The 18,383-nt window shown below is 32.7% G+C and overlaps 1 protein-coding gene and 1 pseudogene across 1 annotated transcript in view; one reads left to right on the forward strand and one right to left on the reverse strand.

Annotated features, from left to right (window-relative positions):
• The window catches only part of CNBD1 (cyclic nucleotide binding domain containing 1), a 403,074-nt gene that overhangs the window by 203,512 nt on the left and 181,179 nt on the right, over nt 1–18,383 (reverse strand). The gene's annotated exons all lie outside the window — the stretch shown is intronic.
• LOC100956113 lies at nt 3,917–4,530 on the forward strand (annotated as a pseudogene).

Consider the following 18,383-nt stretch of genomic DNA (forward strand, 5'->3'; position numbering starts at 1 on the left):
AAAAAAAAAAAAAAAAAAGAAAGAAAGAAAGAATAAAAGGAAGAATCATCAAAAAATGACTTGTGGGAATAATGGAGGATAATTCTCCTGGCCTTGGTAGAGATCTATACATCCAGATACAAGAAAGATGTTAAACTTATGGAAGACTTATTTCAAATAAGACATCTCCAAGATATGTGGTCATCACAGTGGACAAAATCAAAGTGAAGGAGAACATACTATAAGCTACAAGATGAAAGCATTAAATAACTTATGGACTAATGGCGGACTTCTCAGAGAAAACCTTATAAGCCAAAAGGGAATGAAGTTCTATCTTTAGTTTTTGTTAACAAAATTACTGTCAGCCAAGAATTTTATATCTTACAAAACTTAAGTTTCATAAATGAAGGAAAAATAAAATATTTCCAAGACAAGCAAACACTGAGGAGATTTGTGACCATAAGAACCTACTGACTCTATACAATGAACAGAACAGTTGATACCGACCAGCGTAAAAGGACCAAAAATAAAAACTCAAGTACAAGGGAAGAAATAAAGCAAATAGAGAGCAATCAACATGATCACTTCTGCAGTATCTTACATATATATCAATATTAACATTGGCTGTAAATGGTCTAAAGTTACTTTAAAAGATATAGGTTAAAGAAATGGCTTTTTTAAAAAAGAAAGAAAACATATCCCAAACATATAACATCTTCAAGAAACCCATTTAACTCACAAAGACTCATAGAATCAAGAAAGATTCTACCCACAAAGAAAATAAAAAATAAATATACTAATAACAGCTCAGATGAGAATCAAATCAAGCACTCAGTACCATTTATAAATACCCACAAAGAAAATAAAATGCCTAGGAATACACTTAACCAAGGAGGTGAAATATTTCTACAAGGAGAATGAAAAAACATTGTTGAAAGAAATCAGAAATGACATAAACAATGGAAAAATATCCCATGCTCATGGGTAGAAGAATCAACATGTAAAATCAACATTTAAAATGTCAATACTCCCCAAAGTGATTTACAAGTTCAATGCAATTCACATCAACTAGCAACATTGTTCACAACTTGAGAAAAAATAGTTCTGAATTTCCTATGGAGTCAGAAAGGAGCCCAAACAGCCAAAGCAATCCTCAGCAAACAGAACAAGTCTGTAGACATCATTTTGCCTGACTCCAAATTATACTATAAGGCTATAGTAACAAAAATAGAATAGTACTGGTCTTAAGGTAGACACATATACCACTGGAACTTAATACAGAATGCAGAGATAAAGCTGTATAAATACATCCAACAGATTTTCAATAAAGCAGAGAAAAAATAAATGTGAGAAAAGATGGCCTATTCAACAAATGGTGCTGAAAAATTAAATAGCCACCTACAGAAAAATGAAACTGGATCTCTATCTCTCACCATATGTAAAAATTAACTTAACTCAAAATGGACTAAAGACTTTAATATAAAACCTTAAACCATAAAAACTCTTAAAAGAAATATAGGAAAACTTGGACATTAATCTATGCCAAAATTCATGACTAAGATCCTAAAGGCAAATATAGCAACGATAAAAATAAATAAATGGGACTTAATTAAATTTAAATGTTTCTGTATAGCAAAGGAAATAATCAACAAAGTAAATAGACAATCTAGAAATAGTCTTCCAGAGTAAAGAATAGGAGAAAATATTGAAAATTATAAGTCAAATAAAGGACAAATATCCAGAATCTACCAAGAACTCAAATCAACAAGAAAAGCAATCAAATAACTACATCAAGAAGTAGTCAAAGGTATGAATAGGTTATTTTTAAAAGAATATAGGCAAATGGCCAACAAAAATGTGAAAAAATGCTCAACATCACAAATCACCAGGGAAATGCAAATTAAAATCACAATGACACCTTACTGTGTCAGAATGACCATTATTAAAAAATAAAACAATAACATGTCGGCATGAGTGCAAGTTAAAAAGGAACACTTAACCATTGATAACACTATAAATTGACAGAACCTCTATGGAAAACAGCATTGAGATTCCCAAAGGAAAAGAAGTCATTATATCAAAAAGATACCTGAATCTGAATGTTTATTGCAACACGATTGACAATTGCAAAGACATGAAATCTAAAATCTTAAATCTATTCTTTTCAAAATAACCTGTTCATACCTTTGACTACTTCTGATGAGTGGATAGAGGAAATGCTTCATATAGATGTTGCATGGAGCATACTCAGTCATAACAAGGAATGAAATTTATTTTGTAGCAACTTGGATGGAACTGGAGACTATTACCCTAAGTGAAGATTTCAGGAATAGAATAACAACCTGAATGCTCTTAATAACAAGAAGGAGCCAAATTATAGGTACGTGTGGTCAGAAAGTAGTATAATGGATGTAGAAGTTAAGAAGGAGGGATTCTAGGAGGAAGGTAAGGGATAAAAATTTACCTACCTGGTACAATATACAGTATTCTGGTGACAGGCACACTTGAACCCCTACTTGAGCATTCTATAATTTATCAGTGTAACAAAACCACTTGTAACCCCTTAATCTTTTTGATTCAAAAATTAAAAAATAAAATTATAATAGAAATACACAAATAACACTGAAACATCAAGAATATAATGGAGAATTCCATCAGTTGATAAGAGAGTGTATCACATTTCTGAAGGAAGAACATGGACAGAAGGGCATGGGGAGATAAAGTAGATTGAAGAAATTTAAAGCCCAGAGCAGAATCAGGAGAAGGAGCTACTGTAGAGGAGGTGGCCCACTGGCTTTGCAGAATCCCAAAGAGCCTCTGAACTTGCCCATAGCAAATAAAAGGAAGAAAAAAGTGGAGCTATAAATAATAGTGTTAGTTGAAGATCTCTATTCTGCAAAGTCACTTTCTAATCTTCCGTTCTAGTCCCTTGGACATAAAACATACAGCGAGAGTCAAACATGATTTTGTGACTACGTTTGTGGCTAAATTACTTTAAATTTTAAATTTCCTTTAATATACAATAAAATATTACTAAATTTAAAGTTATTACCACCTCTGGAGATTCCTTTTGACACATCCAAAGATTCACTCACTGTATAGATAAAATTATGAAACGTCATTGTAAAATATTGCTTTTTGTCTAGAATGAAAATTATGCAGATAAGAGTAAGAAAACCATAATTAAAAGAGACAACACATAGTATAACATTAGGTGTAATTTGGGAAAAATTGTTTTAGAACTGATGCAAAGTTATAACTGAGTTGAAGGCAAAAATGTACAATACATATTTTCCAAAATATGAAGAAAAATGAATCTGGGGAATAAATTTATTTATTCTTTCTGCAAACAGCCAACTCATTTAAAATATAATAAATAATTTAAGTTTTTCTCTACCCTATCTTTTCTAATATTTTCAGGAGATATGATAACTGTGATTTGGTTTTTTTTTTGTTTTAATACAAGCATATCCTGGGAATTATCATTCATATATATATATACACACACACATATATAAAAGCGACCCAGAGATGTCAATCTTCACGTATTTCTTTGAACTCTTTTACTGAATTTTCTGCTTATACATCTCACTAACTCATCACACAAAAAGTAAATCCTTATATTAACTCTAAATCTCATCTTTTGCAAGATATTTAACTATGTCTTCCTTTCCATTATATTGAGTAGAACTACATTTAAACCCTTCTTTAAAATAGCAAAAATTATATACAGACACTTTTAAAATAATATCTTCAAAATAATTCTTTCTCTTCAAAGCCATGTTCATATTTTAATAGTCCTCGTACTAATACCTAATGTTTTTCAACAGCAGTTTCTAAAGCAAATTTTATATATTATCTTATGAATGTCTTATCCCTCCAATTAACTCCAAATGTGATAAAATTATTTCTTTATAAATGTTGAGATCAATCGAAGATGGCAATTTTGGAACCAGAAACCACCCCTACGCCTAATCCCCCACCTACAGAAAAGGAGAAAACAGAATCTAATCAAGAGGTTTCTAACCCAGAATACTATATTAAACATCTTCTACAGAACAGATGGGCAAAACTTGGCAAGGAAACCTTTGACTGATCTCTAAGTTTGATACTATTGAAGACTTCTAGGCTCTGTACAACCATATCCAATTGTCTAGGAATTTAATGCCTGACTGTGACTACTTACTTTTTAAGGATGGTATTGAGCCTATGTGGGAAGATGAGAAAAACAAACAGGGAAGAGGATGGCTAATTACACTGAAAAAACAGCAGAGACGCAGTGACCTCTATCGCTTTTGACTAGAGACACTGCTGGAATCTTTCAATGACTGCAGTGATGATGTAAGTGGAGCTGTTGTTGATGTTAGAGCTAAAGGTGATAAGATAGCAATATGGACTATTGAATGTGAAAACAGAGAAGCTGTTACACATATAGGGAGAGTATGTAAGGAAAGGTCAGGACTTCCTCCAAAGATAGTGATTGGTTATCAGTCCCATGCAGACACAGCTACCAAGAGCAGCTTCACCACTAAAAATAGGTTTATTGTTTAAGAAGACACCTTCTGAGTATTGTCATAGGAGACTGCGTCAAGCAATCGATATTTGGGAGCTGAACCAAAGCCTCTTCAAAAGCAGAGTGGACTGCATTTAAATTTGATTTCCATCTAAATGTTGCTAAGATATAAGAGAAATCTCATTCACCTTTGTCTTGTACTTCTGTGTTCATATATATGTTTTTAATTTTGGCTAGAGTGCCCACTATCCCAATCAAAGAGTTACAGTATACATTGTCCCCAGAATCTATAAATGCGTTCTGGGCTTACTCTTTAAAAGTTTAGTAGAATTACCATTACAAACACATTTTACTCATCCACAATATTCAGAAGACAATTTGCATTTCTATACTTTACAGGAAAAAAGTTCTGTTTATGTTCCATTGTATGCAGGAGCTGGTTTGAAAGAGTATGGTGTATATAGTTTTCTAGCAATTTTGTTTCTTTTTATAGCAGTGTCTTTGCTGTACTTTTGCTATACTTTTGCTGTACTTTTGCTGTACTTTTGCTGTACTTTTGCTGATGGCTGCTAGATTTTAATTTATTTGTTTCCCTATTTGATAACATTAGTGATTCTGATTTCAGTTTTTCATTTGTTTTTTTCCTCATGTAACATTGGTGAAGGATCCAGGAATATAACACAAAGGTGGAACAAACATTAATTTTGTATATTCTTTGATAATTTGGGAGGTTTTTTTGTAACTACCAAGCTTTGTTACAAATTTATGCATTTCATTCAAATCAGTGATCTATGTGCGATTTCCTAAACATAATTGTGGATTATTAAAAAAAGTAACATCATAATTACAAGCCTAACTAGAATTAGTATGTCTGTTATTATATCTTTATGCTGTATTTTAACACTTTGTATTACTTAGGTTATTTTGCTTTGGTTAAAAATGGCTCAAGTAGAAAAGCTGTCTTAAAATTCATTTTAAGACAGTGTACAAAACTGTAAATAAAATGTGTACAGTGAAAAAAAAAATTTAATATTTTAACTGAGTTATTCTGAGTCTTTAAATCCTTCTATTTAATGGGAACTAATTATTCAGTGATGTAATTACATTTCTGTTGAAGAAATGTTCAAGACCTTGTTCTAGTTATCTACCACCATCAGTGAATCTCTGCCCTTAGGTTCTGTGAAATACGTATATTCTGTTCTGAAGGCTGAGTCAAGAGAAATGACATCTCATCCTCCTGTTATAAGCCTGGTCCAATCCTCATCTTTCACCTGGAATAATGTAATAATCTCTAAAATGTTTTCCCTGTTTATGTCCTTGCTCCCTATTGTGGTTAGAAGGATATAAGTCAGGTTTGTCCCTGGATTTCATCAGATTCCAAGTAAAAATGCCAAGTGTTTTAAATGGGCCAAACTATCTCTCTGATCTTATCTAAAGCATTCCCACTTATTCGTTCCCATTTAGTCATGTTGGTCTGCTTGTTGTCCCTCAAACTCCCATCTTAGGATTTTTGCATTTCCAATTTTCCCTGCTTCATGAGTTCTTTCTCCACTGCAAGTTCTTTCTTGCATTCCATGCCCTCACACTTCCTTCACAATTTTTCCTCAATATCAGCTTCTCAGTGAGGTATTCTTGGAGTAAAGGATGCTAATTCTCATAGCTTATATTCGACACAGTACCGGAAGTCTTAGCCATAGCAATCAGGCAATAAGAACAAACAAAAGCTATGCAAATCAGGAAGAAATAAAATAGTCTTTTTGCAGATGACAAAATCTTATAGAGGGAAAATCCTAAAGACTCCACCAAAAATATATTATAATGAATAAGTAAATGCACTAAATTTATAATATACAAAAGCAGTATACAAAAATATGTAACATTTCTATATACTAACAACAAAATACTTGGCAAAGAGATTAAGAAAAAAGTGCCATTTATGGTACTAAAAAAGTATTTAAGCTATTAAATACTTAGGAATAAATTTAATGAAAAATGTGGAAAATCTGTACACTAAACTGTATGTTTCTACAGAAATAAATTGTATGTTTTACAGAAATAAATTGAAGAAGACACAAATAAATGGAATGATATCACATGTTCATATATTGGATGAATTAATATGATTAAATTCTCCATAGTATTGGAAATGATCTATAGACTCAATGCAATCTCTTTCAAATTTTAATGGTATCATTCATAGAAATTTTTTAAAAATTCTAAAATTCATATAAAACTACCTAACACCTTGAATATACAAAGCAATCTCAAGCAAGGAAAACTAAGCTGGAGGCATTACACTTCCTGATTTCAAACTATGTTACAAAGCTGTAATATTAAAACAGTTTGGCACTGGCACAAAAAAAGACACATGAACCAACAGAACAGAATGGAGATCCCCGAAATAAATCCACACATATATGGTCAACTAATATTCAACAAGGACATCAAGAATACACCCTAGGGAAAAAGTTACTCTCTTCAATAATTGGTGTTGGAAAAACTGATATCCACTTGAAAAAGAATAAAATTGGACCATTGTCTTACATAATAGGTAAAAACCACTTTAGTGGTTTAACAACTTAAATGTTAAGACCTGAAGCTGTCAAACTCCTAGAAGAAAACATAAGGGACTTCATAACATTGGTCTGGGCAATATTAATCTTAGATGTGTCTCTGAATACACAGATAACAAAAACAAAAATAGCCAAAGGACAGCATTATACAGAAATGCTTCTGAACTGCAAAGGAAACAATCAAAAGCACCAAGAGACAACCTACAAAATTCTATAAAATATTTCTAAACTATATATCTGTTAAGAAGTTAATATTTAAAATATATGAGACACTTTCAATTCAACAGCAAAAATACTAATAATGTGATGAAAAATGGGCAAAGAACCTGAATAATCATTTTTCTAAAGAAGATATGCAAACAGGCAATAGGTAATGAAAAGATAATTAGTATCACTAATCACTAGGGAAATATAAACCAAAACCATAATGATATATCACTCTTCACCTATTAGGATGGTTATTGTTAAAAATATATATATATATATATATTTGTGAGGATGTGGAGAGCCCTTTCACAATCTTGGTGGAAATTGTAAATTAATACAGCCGTTGTGGTAAACAATATGGAAGTTTCTCAAAAAATTAGAAATAGGACTACCATATGACCCAGCAATCCTACTTCTGTGTATTTAACCAAATGAATCAAAGCCAAAATTTCAAAGAGTTACCTATATTTCTATGTTCATTGCAGCATTAGTCACAATAACCAAGATTTGAAAACACCTTCAATGTCCCTCAAGGAATCAATAGATTAAATAAAAGGTGGGACATAACAATGGAATATCATTCAGCGTTAAAAAAGAATTCAATATTGCCATTTGTGACAACATAGATGGACCTGAAGAGCATTATACCAAGCAAAATAAGCCAGGCAAAGGCAAACACTATCTATATGATCTCATTTATAGGCGCAATCCAAAATAGTCAAATTAATAAAAGTAGTATAGGATGGTGGTGAGCATAAGTAGAAGGAAAACATAGAGATGTTGATCAAGAGGTACCAACTTTCAATGAGGCAAGTTGATTGACTTCTGAAGTTGCAAGGTAACTATAATTAATAACATTGCATTGTATACTAAAAATTTACTATGTTGACAGATCCTAGATATTACTGCACATACACACACTATTCACACATATAAACAGCAATTATGTGAGGTGATGTTTAGGTTAAAATTAAATTAACTACAGTTATCACAGTAATTAGTAGGAAAATGTCTCATCATCTTATTTCTAAAAATGAAAAAAATAATGATGCAGAAAATGCTTTTCATATTTAAGTCTCTTGAAAGGTTTAGAAATGAAAAAAAATCATTTTTTATACCTTGATTCCCAAAATGTTGGGAAAATAAAGTTTGGCTCTTTATAAATTACCCAATACAGGGTAATTTATTTACTTATTTTTATACGTGTGTTTATTAGGTTTTTACTTTTGCCTTCATAGAACTAAAAAGGCTTAAAATTTAATAACAAGAACAATATTTAACATAAGGACTGAAAACAAAAACCTGAATGAAGATAAATACATTCAGAAAAGAAATCAGATGATTGCTACATCAAATATTAAACAATAATAATAATAATGCAAAGAAAGTAACATTCACATTGTCAGATACGAGTATGTCTATTGTAGAATGCTTCTGAAGTTCAGTATGGAGTCATCAGTTAACTTCTCCTTATTATTTTGTTTTTTCCAAAGTCTCAAAAAATAGACAACTAATATTTATAAATAAGAATAAAAGATAATTTCAAAAAAAAACAGATCATGCCAAATCTTATAGACAATAGAAAAAGAAAAAATACTTCAAAATCATTTTACTTAATCTGGATACACCTGATATTAAAATTGGAGAAAATATATTATTATAAAGGGGAAATTACAAACATATTTCACTTATAAATGAGGATGCAATATGATAAACAACGTATTAACATATTGAATTAAAATATTGAATTAAAAATTCAATTCATTGAATGTTGAATTAAAAATTAATGTTTAAGTAATGTACTTTGGTCAAAATTAAATCCAATTTATGTAAGAATTTGTCACTATTTTCTTTCCTTTTTTTTTTTCCTTCTTGCCCACACACCCCCTCCTTCCTTCTCTGTCTGGTCTCCCCTTCTCCCATGCCCCACCATGTCATTAATTGTCTTCACATCAAAGTTGAATACATAGGATTCTTACTTCTCCATTCCTGTGATGCTTCACTAAGAATAATGTGTTTCATCTCCATCCAGGTTATTACAAATGCTGTAAAATTTCCCTTTTTGATGGCTGAATAATATTCCATGGTATACATGTACCACAGCTTACCAACCCATTCCTGGTTTGAAGGACATTTAGGCTGTTTCCACATTTTAGCAATTGTAAATTGGACTGCAATAAACAGCCAGGTACAAATGTCTTTATAATAAAAGGTATTTTTTTCCTTCTGGATAGATGCCCAGTAATGGGACTGCAGGATCAAATGGGAGGTCTATGTTGAGTTCTTTAAGGTATCTCCATACTTCCTTCCAAAGAGGTTGTATTAGTTTGCAGTCCCACCAGCAGTGCAAAAGCATTCCTTTCTCTCCACATTTGCACCATCTGCTGTTTTGAGATTTTGTGATATGGGCCATTCTTGCTGAGGTTAGATGATATCTCAGGGTAGTTTTAATTTGCATTTCTCAAATAATTAGAGATGATGAGCATTTTTTCATATGCTTAGTAGCCATTCATCTGTCATCTTTAGAGAAGATTCTATTCATCTCTCTTCCCCATTGATGAATGGGATTGTTGGTTTTTTCTTGTGGATTAATTGAAGTTCTGTATAGATCCTGGTTATTAGACTTTTGCCTGACTCAAAATATGCAAATATCCTTTCCTATTGAGTAGGTTGTCTATTTGCTATGGTTGTTGTCTCCTTGGCTATACAGAAACTTTTCAGTTTAATTAAATCCCGTTTATTTATTATTGCTGTTGTTGCTATTGCCATGGCAGTCTTTCTCATAAAGTCTTTCCCCAGGCCGATATCTTCCAGTGTTTTTTACAGAGTGATTTATATTGCTGTTTTGTTACAGTAGCACAAATGGACTGAGACTACATCTGCCTCTCATAAAAGTCAAGATCTCTTCATTTTTATTAGTTTATGATCAATAGGAAAAATAAAACAAAATAGTCATCAGCATTATTTTTATTGTTTTAAATAATTCATAGGTTTATTTTTGTTTCCAGTGTAACATTTTGATAGCTGTATTTCTATGGCTCAGAACAGAGGACACAGAGATGAAAATATTTACATATTCCCATCTTAGTTTTTTTTTTTTTGCAATTTTTGGCCAGGGTTGGGTTTGAATCTCCCACCTCCAGCATATGGGGCTGGCGCCCTACTCCTTTGAGCCACAGGCACCGCCCTTCCCATCTTATTTTTTACAAAGCAGGTAAAACATACACTGGGGAAAAGAATCACTATTCAATGGTGCTATAAGAACTGGAAAGCTCTTCAGTTCTTGTAAAAGAAGAGCTGCCCCTCCACTCACAAAAATTAATTCAAGATGGTTAAAACCCAAGGGAGGAGACAGTAAGAATTCTAGAAGAAAATGTTGGGCAAACTCTTATGACTAGACGGAGCCTCAGAAAATATTTTAGGAAGAAGACCTAAAAAGCAATCACACCAACAATAAAAATAAACAAGTGGGAACTGATCAAATTAAAAAGTTTCTGCACAGCAAAGGACACAATCCATAGAGTAAACAGGCAGCCCACAGAAAGGGAGAACATATTTGCATAATACATCTGATAAAGGACTAATAACCAGAATCTACAAAGAACTGAAGCAAATCAGCAATAAAAAAATCAAGCAACCCTACTAAAAATTGGGCAAAAGACATGAACAGAAACTTCTCAAAGAAAGATAGTCTAATGGCCAACATGAAAAAAATTAAAAAATCTCAATGAAAATCAACCTTGGGGGAGGGAAAGAGCGGGAATGGGTACCTATTGGGTACAGTGCACACTCTGTGGGTGACGGACACACTTATAACTTTGATTCAATTAGTACAAAAAGTAAGTATGAAAACAAAACATCTGTACCTCATAATATTCTTAAAAAAATTTTTAAAGAGGAGAAATAAAAAAAGAAACTATGAAGAATAATAAATGGATAGAACATTATTTTAAATGTTTAAAAAATTATTCCAATTATTTAATTTTTCTCTAGTGTTAAGCAAATACTTAAAGCACTAATATTCCAATGAATAATAATAATAATCATAATAATAGGAGCAGCAAGAAAACAAACCTCACAGTATTGAATACAATTTTACCATCAAAAAACTTAAATTTTATTTTATGACATAATATTAGCAGTGATTTACAATCATTTCTTATATCTATTTCAAAAAATATGAGTATTATTATTTAAATGTAGATAAGTTTTTCTATGCTCATTTAATTTAGTTTTTTCTAGATTTTAAATTTCTAATTCATACAAAAAAAATTAAGGAAAACCTAAGAGCCTAAGATTGTCGTTTAGACAGAACTATCAATGTATTTGAACACTCTCAATACTTGTGGACACCATGAAGAGTCCCTTATAGCACTTCTCTCATACCAAGGCCTAAGTTTGAAATTGTCTTGTAGGCGGCACCTATAGTTCAGCGGATAGGGCACCAGCCTCGTACACTGGAGCTGAAGGGTTCAAATCCAGCCCACGCCTGCCAAACAACAATGACAACTACAACCAAAAAATATGTGTGAAATTTACCAGGTGTAGAATATAAATGTCTTAACACAATAACTAAGAAAATGTTGTGAAGGCTATGTTAACCAGTTTGATAAAAACAGTTCAAATTATATATAAAACCAGCACTTTGTACCCCATAATTGCATTAATGTACACAGCTATGATTTAATAAAAAATAATAATAATAATAATAAATAGCTTGGTGTTGTGGTGGGCACCTATGGTCCTAGCTACTTGGGAGCCTAAGGCAAGAGAATTGCTTAAGCCCATGAGTTGGAGGCTGCTGTGAGCTGTGAAGTCACAGCACTCTACACAGGGCAACTCTCAAAAATAAATAAATAAATAAATAAATAAAATTGTTTTGTAATTTAATGAAATGGTGCTACTGTCATAGTTTTGCCTTAAATCTTGTATTGAAGAACACTTGGATAAACTAGTAAAATTTGCACTATGTTTTAACAATAGATTACTTTCTTCTATATTTAGAAATGGGTATGTACTTATATAAGCTGAGTTACTTGGTAAGGGATGTCTGACAAACTACATTGTCTGAGTAAGTTATATTGAGTAACAGAGAAATTGGTTTAGAATCCCTAGAAAATTCTTTAATCAAACCTAAAGATATTTTATCAAATTTAATGTTTCTAATGATTTTAAATTCTCTATCATTCTTATTTTTGAAATTTCTGACTGTTTTTATGTGTGCCCAATTAATATTTTGCTTAACAATTTTGGTGTTGAAATTTCATTCTCTTTGTGTTTTCTTAAATAAATATGTTATGCACATTTTATAACTTTTTAGTCCCTTTTGAAAACCTTCAACTTTGTACCACCATTAAGAGGTGTAGGAGAGATTGCAAAGCGTCAGTCTTCCTTTTATACTTTTAGTGGTAGAACCCGTGACAAGTGTTAGCTATGTAATAACTGACTCACTTACAGCTATTGTGCCTATGACTATAAATACTTATCAAAGCACTAACTGAAGTTGGAGTGGGTAACTTCCATATTACATGCATAAAGAGTACATTATTTTCCCTTCATGTCTACTCTCCCCTTTTCTCTGGGCAGGCTAAAAAATATATGGGAGGAAACCTATCATTCTCTGCTGATTCCAGGACAATATCCCAGGGAATGTCGGAGGGAAGCAAATGCAGTCCTTGAACCTCCTGCTGAGGCAGAATCTTTATCAGCCCAAATTTCAATATCTGTTACACAAGAGAGAAATAAAGCTCTAGATGATGACAATGATGATGATGTCACTCTGTGATGTCACCTTTCCATAGAGCAGTTAAGGTAGTTCCTTCACTCAAGATGTTTGAGTCAGAGGAACTACTTCGTACATCCTGCTAGTGTCCTGGTGTTATCTACCTACTTTCACCTTTGCATTGCCTTTCAGCAAATACTGTTTCCACTGTCAGATATCCTGGGGTTTGTATTGCCAGAGGGCACTGTGTCTGATTATAATATCCTGCTTTAAAAAAACTACAAATGAATTTCATCTAGTTCAAGAATCCTCGTCCATGCCATTTGTACTCTGACTTTTAAAGGTACTTCTTACAGACTGTTAAGCACACTACAAAAATCTTAATAATTTATAAATATCCTGAGTATTGTTTTAAGTTGTTTACAACATTGTTCTGAAAAGATATATTGATAATCCAAGTGTTCAGTCAACTTTGACCTTCATGTCAAATGTCACAATTTTTTCTTTCCAAGATGGCTGACTAGAAGCATTTCGAACAGACCACATCTAATTAGAAATACTAAAATAGTGTGTAGACAATCACAATTTCAATACATTATTCAGGAGGGAACATGGGGGTTCAATATAAAAACAAAAAGGATCTTTAAAGTCTAGAAAGAAGAAAGAAAACAGGTAGTCTGCATGACCAGGATGGGCCAAGAAATAAGGGTGAATTCTCAACATGAAATGAAAAATACTCAACATGACTAATCGACTAATCATCAGATAAATGTGAATTAAAACCACAATAGATCCCATCTTTCCTCAGTCAGATGGCTATTGTTAACAAGTAAAAAAATAATAAATATTAGTGAGGATGCCAAGTTAAGGGAACACTTACATACCGTTGGTGGTAATGTAAATTAGTACAATAACTATGGCAAACAGTAGAGAGATTTCTCAAAGAACTAAAATTACAACTACTATACATCATCCAGCAACTCCATTACTGGTAATTTATCCAAAAGAACTAAAATGAATTAGCGTGGATTATCTAGTAATCCCATTCATTACTGGTTATTTATCCAAAAAAACTAAAAGTCAAACTACCATGAATCATCTAGCAATCTCATAACTGATTATTTATCCAAAGGAAAAGAAATCAGAATATCAAAAAGATACCTGCCCTTGCATGTTTATCAAAGCATAATTCACAGTGGCAAAGATATGGAATGAAATCAACCTCAGTGTCCATCAATGAATGATTAGATAAAGAAAATGAAGTCTATATACACAACAGAATACTAGTCAGCCACATAAGAGAATAACCATGTTTTTTGCAACAACTGGGACAGAAATAGATGCCATTATCTTAAGTGAAACAAATTGACATAGACATATACTGTATGTTCAAACTTGTAAGTAGGAGCTAAATAACTTGTACACAGGGACATGGAGTGTGGAATGATAAGCAAGAGACTTGGAAGATGGAAGATGGGATGGGAAGGATGAGGAGAAATTTGTTAACCAGTATCACGTAAATCATTTGGGAGCTGGATACCCTAAAAGCCCTGACTTCATGACTGTGCAATCTATATATGTAACACAATTATACTTGTATCACATAAATGTATACAAATAAAAAAGTGTTGCTGTGATACAAATGAAGCCACAGAGGATGTTTATATACTATGCTTTTCAATACTTGGTTTTTAGATAGCGCTAGTGGGCATTGTTTTATGATAAGAATGATAAGAATTGAAAAAATATGTTATAAAAAGCATATAAAAGCTTTGTGTTTTTTTCATTCATCTGAAATTTATAGATACAATTACAGATATTATATTCTTGTACATTTTTATATTTCTGAAAAAATTTTTTTATGAAATGAAAATACCTAAGGATTTGTTCTTATAGATTGCATTTGGAAATGGACCTTTTATGATAGTTTCCATAAAAATCACTTAGAGTTAAAAAAAGAAAAAACCTTTACAATGATATGTTAATTATCTTGCAGATACTTATAAGAAATTATAGTTTGCTTGATAATTTTTACACATTAAAAAAACATATCTTTTAGGATGATTCTTTTTCTGGGCTTAAACATTACATGTGTGACCTCATCCTAATCAATAGCAACACAGCTCACTTGGTTCAACGGCAGGGACGAGAGTTCACTGTGCTGGTGCTTGTATGGTTGGATGTTTTAAAGGAATTATGCATTTGTTAAAATATTAAACATATATGCACCCACTTTATAAGTGCTATCATACCATCAGTTAGGAAAAGATGTCTAGTATAGTAGTATGATCAGAAGGCGGCATAACAGCCAGGAGCCAGTGCATTATGTAATTTGGGAAGCAGAAATGCAGGCCTGAGAGCTAGTGACCTCAGAATAGCCAGGATGCTTTCAAGAGGTAGACTACTGCCTCAGGTTGGCGGCAGAAATGCTACTCAGATAATATCAGAAATTGAATCTAAAAGAGCAAATTCCACCCCAGAGAATGGCAGATGAAATAAGGGTCATTCAGCATCAATCTTTAAAATGTACTCTTGTCATTCCCCAAAGGTGAAGGAAGATATTCCTGTCCCATCTCAGCTCCCCAAAGCCCCTGAAGTCATAGAAACCATAGCCAAGTGCTTGGCCCTTCACCACACCATGTTGTATTTCATTAATTATGACTTCACTGCTTTAATTCTACATTCCCTGAGGGCTAGAAGAGGAATTTGCAAGTCAGAAATTCCTTACATATCCCATGAAATTTCCTAGAAATTATTATAGATGAGGGTTGTGGGGGTACAGTTTTAGAACTAAACTAAAACAATGCTTTTCTGCTTCATTTACATCAAGAAAAGACATCAATGTTTATAAGATACAGCCTGAAGAATTACTCACTAGCAAGGATTAGGGAGGGCACCATCCACATTGATTTAAAATTCAGTATGAATCATTTATAATCTAATACAAAATAAGCATCCATCAAAATTTGGCAAGTAAAATAATGCACTTGGACTTTACCATAAAAATGAAAGGTTTAGTAGCTTGTTAACTACAAAAGAAATAAAGATTACAGGAACCTAAGAGGGAAAAAATTAAAATAAGTAATGGTTAGCATAAGACTTCCTCAAATGGTCTAAAAACAGATTTATAACTTGATCATGCCAAATGATAACTGGCAGGCTATTAAATTGGTTGGAAAATGAGATATGCTGTTTTCTGCATGATGTAACTTGCATAACAATAAAAAGTGCTCATTAAAAAATGGCTCTGTTTTATATCTTGATTATTCAATTCATACTTTATATAAACCCTTGGACTGATAGCATGCTTACATTCTTTATGCAGAATTGTTAACTAATTAGACTAACTGCAGGACTCAGGGTAAAATGTTCCTAAACGCAGTCACAGAGCACCCAGCATCCTGTCTATAGATTTCAAACCACTGCCGCCCCCAGGCCCAGAGGGAGATCTACTGAATGACGTTGATGAGATCATTAAAATTACGTTGATCTTCAAATTTCAAAACATGATACAGAGTTCAAAAGTATTGAACAGAGTTCAATGAGGGAATGGGAAAGTGAAGCCTTAATAATAAACACATTTACTGTTTAGCACAAACTTCTTTGTGTAGAAATCAAGCTTTCATTATAGTTTTCCCTTACATATCTGACAGCACCACATACTAATGGTAATTGTGATATAATCCATCTCACAAAAATACGTATTCAGATTTCACTATGTGTCCAGCAATGTTTTAAGAGCTTTATGTGTTACTTTACCTAATCTTCCCATGAACTTACAAAGTAGTCTTGTTATGAATCCCTCATAGCAAACAATGAAATGGAGGCCCAGAGTTGTTACATAACTTATCAAAGGTCCTTGCTGCTAAAGCATAGACTCCAGATTTCATCCCAAGTAGTTTGACTCAAGAGAGAACAATTCTAAGGCCAGATTAGGACTAGTCTAGATAGACCCTGTTTGTTGAGAGCTTTCTGAAGATCAGATACAGCTGATAATGCATTAATTTTTTTATAAAAGCCTAAACTAAATAAGCATCATTAATCCAAGTTTGGGGACTAAAATCATCACAAGTATAATATGCCTATAGTCATATGACAAATAAGCAGTGAATCCAGAATTAATCTTTCTGGCTCCAAAGTTTATGCTACTGAAAAGGAGACTATACGGCCTCCTCTTGGTATACTCCAATACTGTGAGAAATCTCAAATGGAGAAATCACAGCTTTTTATCCATGCCAAACCCTCTTTTGCATTTCAAAAATCAAATAGACTGCTTTGCACAATAAAAGGAAAAATAGGCAAATGTGCTAGGAATGAAAATAGATCATTTATTTAAACTCCATATTCACAACCATGCCCTCAGAATTTTGAGATCCCCTCTGCCCGGCTTGAGCGTGTTTGGCAGGCAGAGGAGCTGGGGGAAAATACCAGGCAGTGGTCCTATGTATAAGCACTTCAAAAGGGACTGGGGAAGAGAGGAGAGAAGAGCATAAATAATTTTTTTATGCTGCATTCTACTGAATGTAAAAGAACATTGAGCTTGTCTTTATACATTTTTAGTAGTAAATGACTCCAAGCAACAGGATAGTCGTAATGTGGCAGACCAATACATATCGTAACTTTGACCAAGATGGTCACCTTAACCCTATTACTTTAGGCCTGCATTCTGCAATTACAGCTAACACTGACTTTCCCACTGAAGTTAAGAATTTTGTTCCTGTTGCTTCCCATTGTGTAAGTGCCACATTTATTATTATAATATCAAGATTTTTCTACTATTTTCAGATAAAGAGAACACACAGATATAAAATCCTATAGCATAAATTATTCAAAATCAGGCAGATCAATGATAAAAAGTAGATTACAAAATAAATACTATTGTTAACCTTAAATCTCAGAAAGGAAATGGTGTCTAAACAATTGCTGGTAAATCTGTAATATTAATTTGATTTTTGGAGAGATTTGTTTCTTAAAATAGTGTTCATCTGTCTCTACATCTGCTTCATTAAACCTCATGCATGTAGAGATTTCCTCTAAGATTTAGTACTATGCAAAGGATAGCAAGCTCATTCAGCTCTGTGTCTTAGAACTTTTGATTAGTGCCAAATTCTTTCATAATCAGATTTCAAGACAGGTGACTTTTAGCAAATTCCAGAAGATAAACAGAAAATAAGCATTCTCTTCTTTTTTCTCTTCTTACTTTCTGAGTGGAAACCTAGCAGGGAATTGAGTTTCTGACTCCTAACTGCTACAGTACACTATGGTCCTGAATTTGACCTTTGATAGAAGGAACAAAGAGTATGAGAGAATCAAGGTTTTCTGTTCTCTATTCCCATAGCAGGCTTAACCCCAAGCCCTGATATATGGCAAAACTCTTTGAATATATACC

Source organism: Otolemur garnettii, unplaced genomic scaffold (assembly GCF_000181295.1).
Source record: "Otolemur garnettii isolate 467f Iridium unplaced genomic scaffold, OtoGar3 scaffold00004, whole genome shotgun sequence".
NCBI classification, from domain to species: Eukaryota; Metazoa; Chordata; class Mammalia; order Primates; family Galagidae; genus Otolemur; species Otolemur garnettii.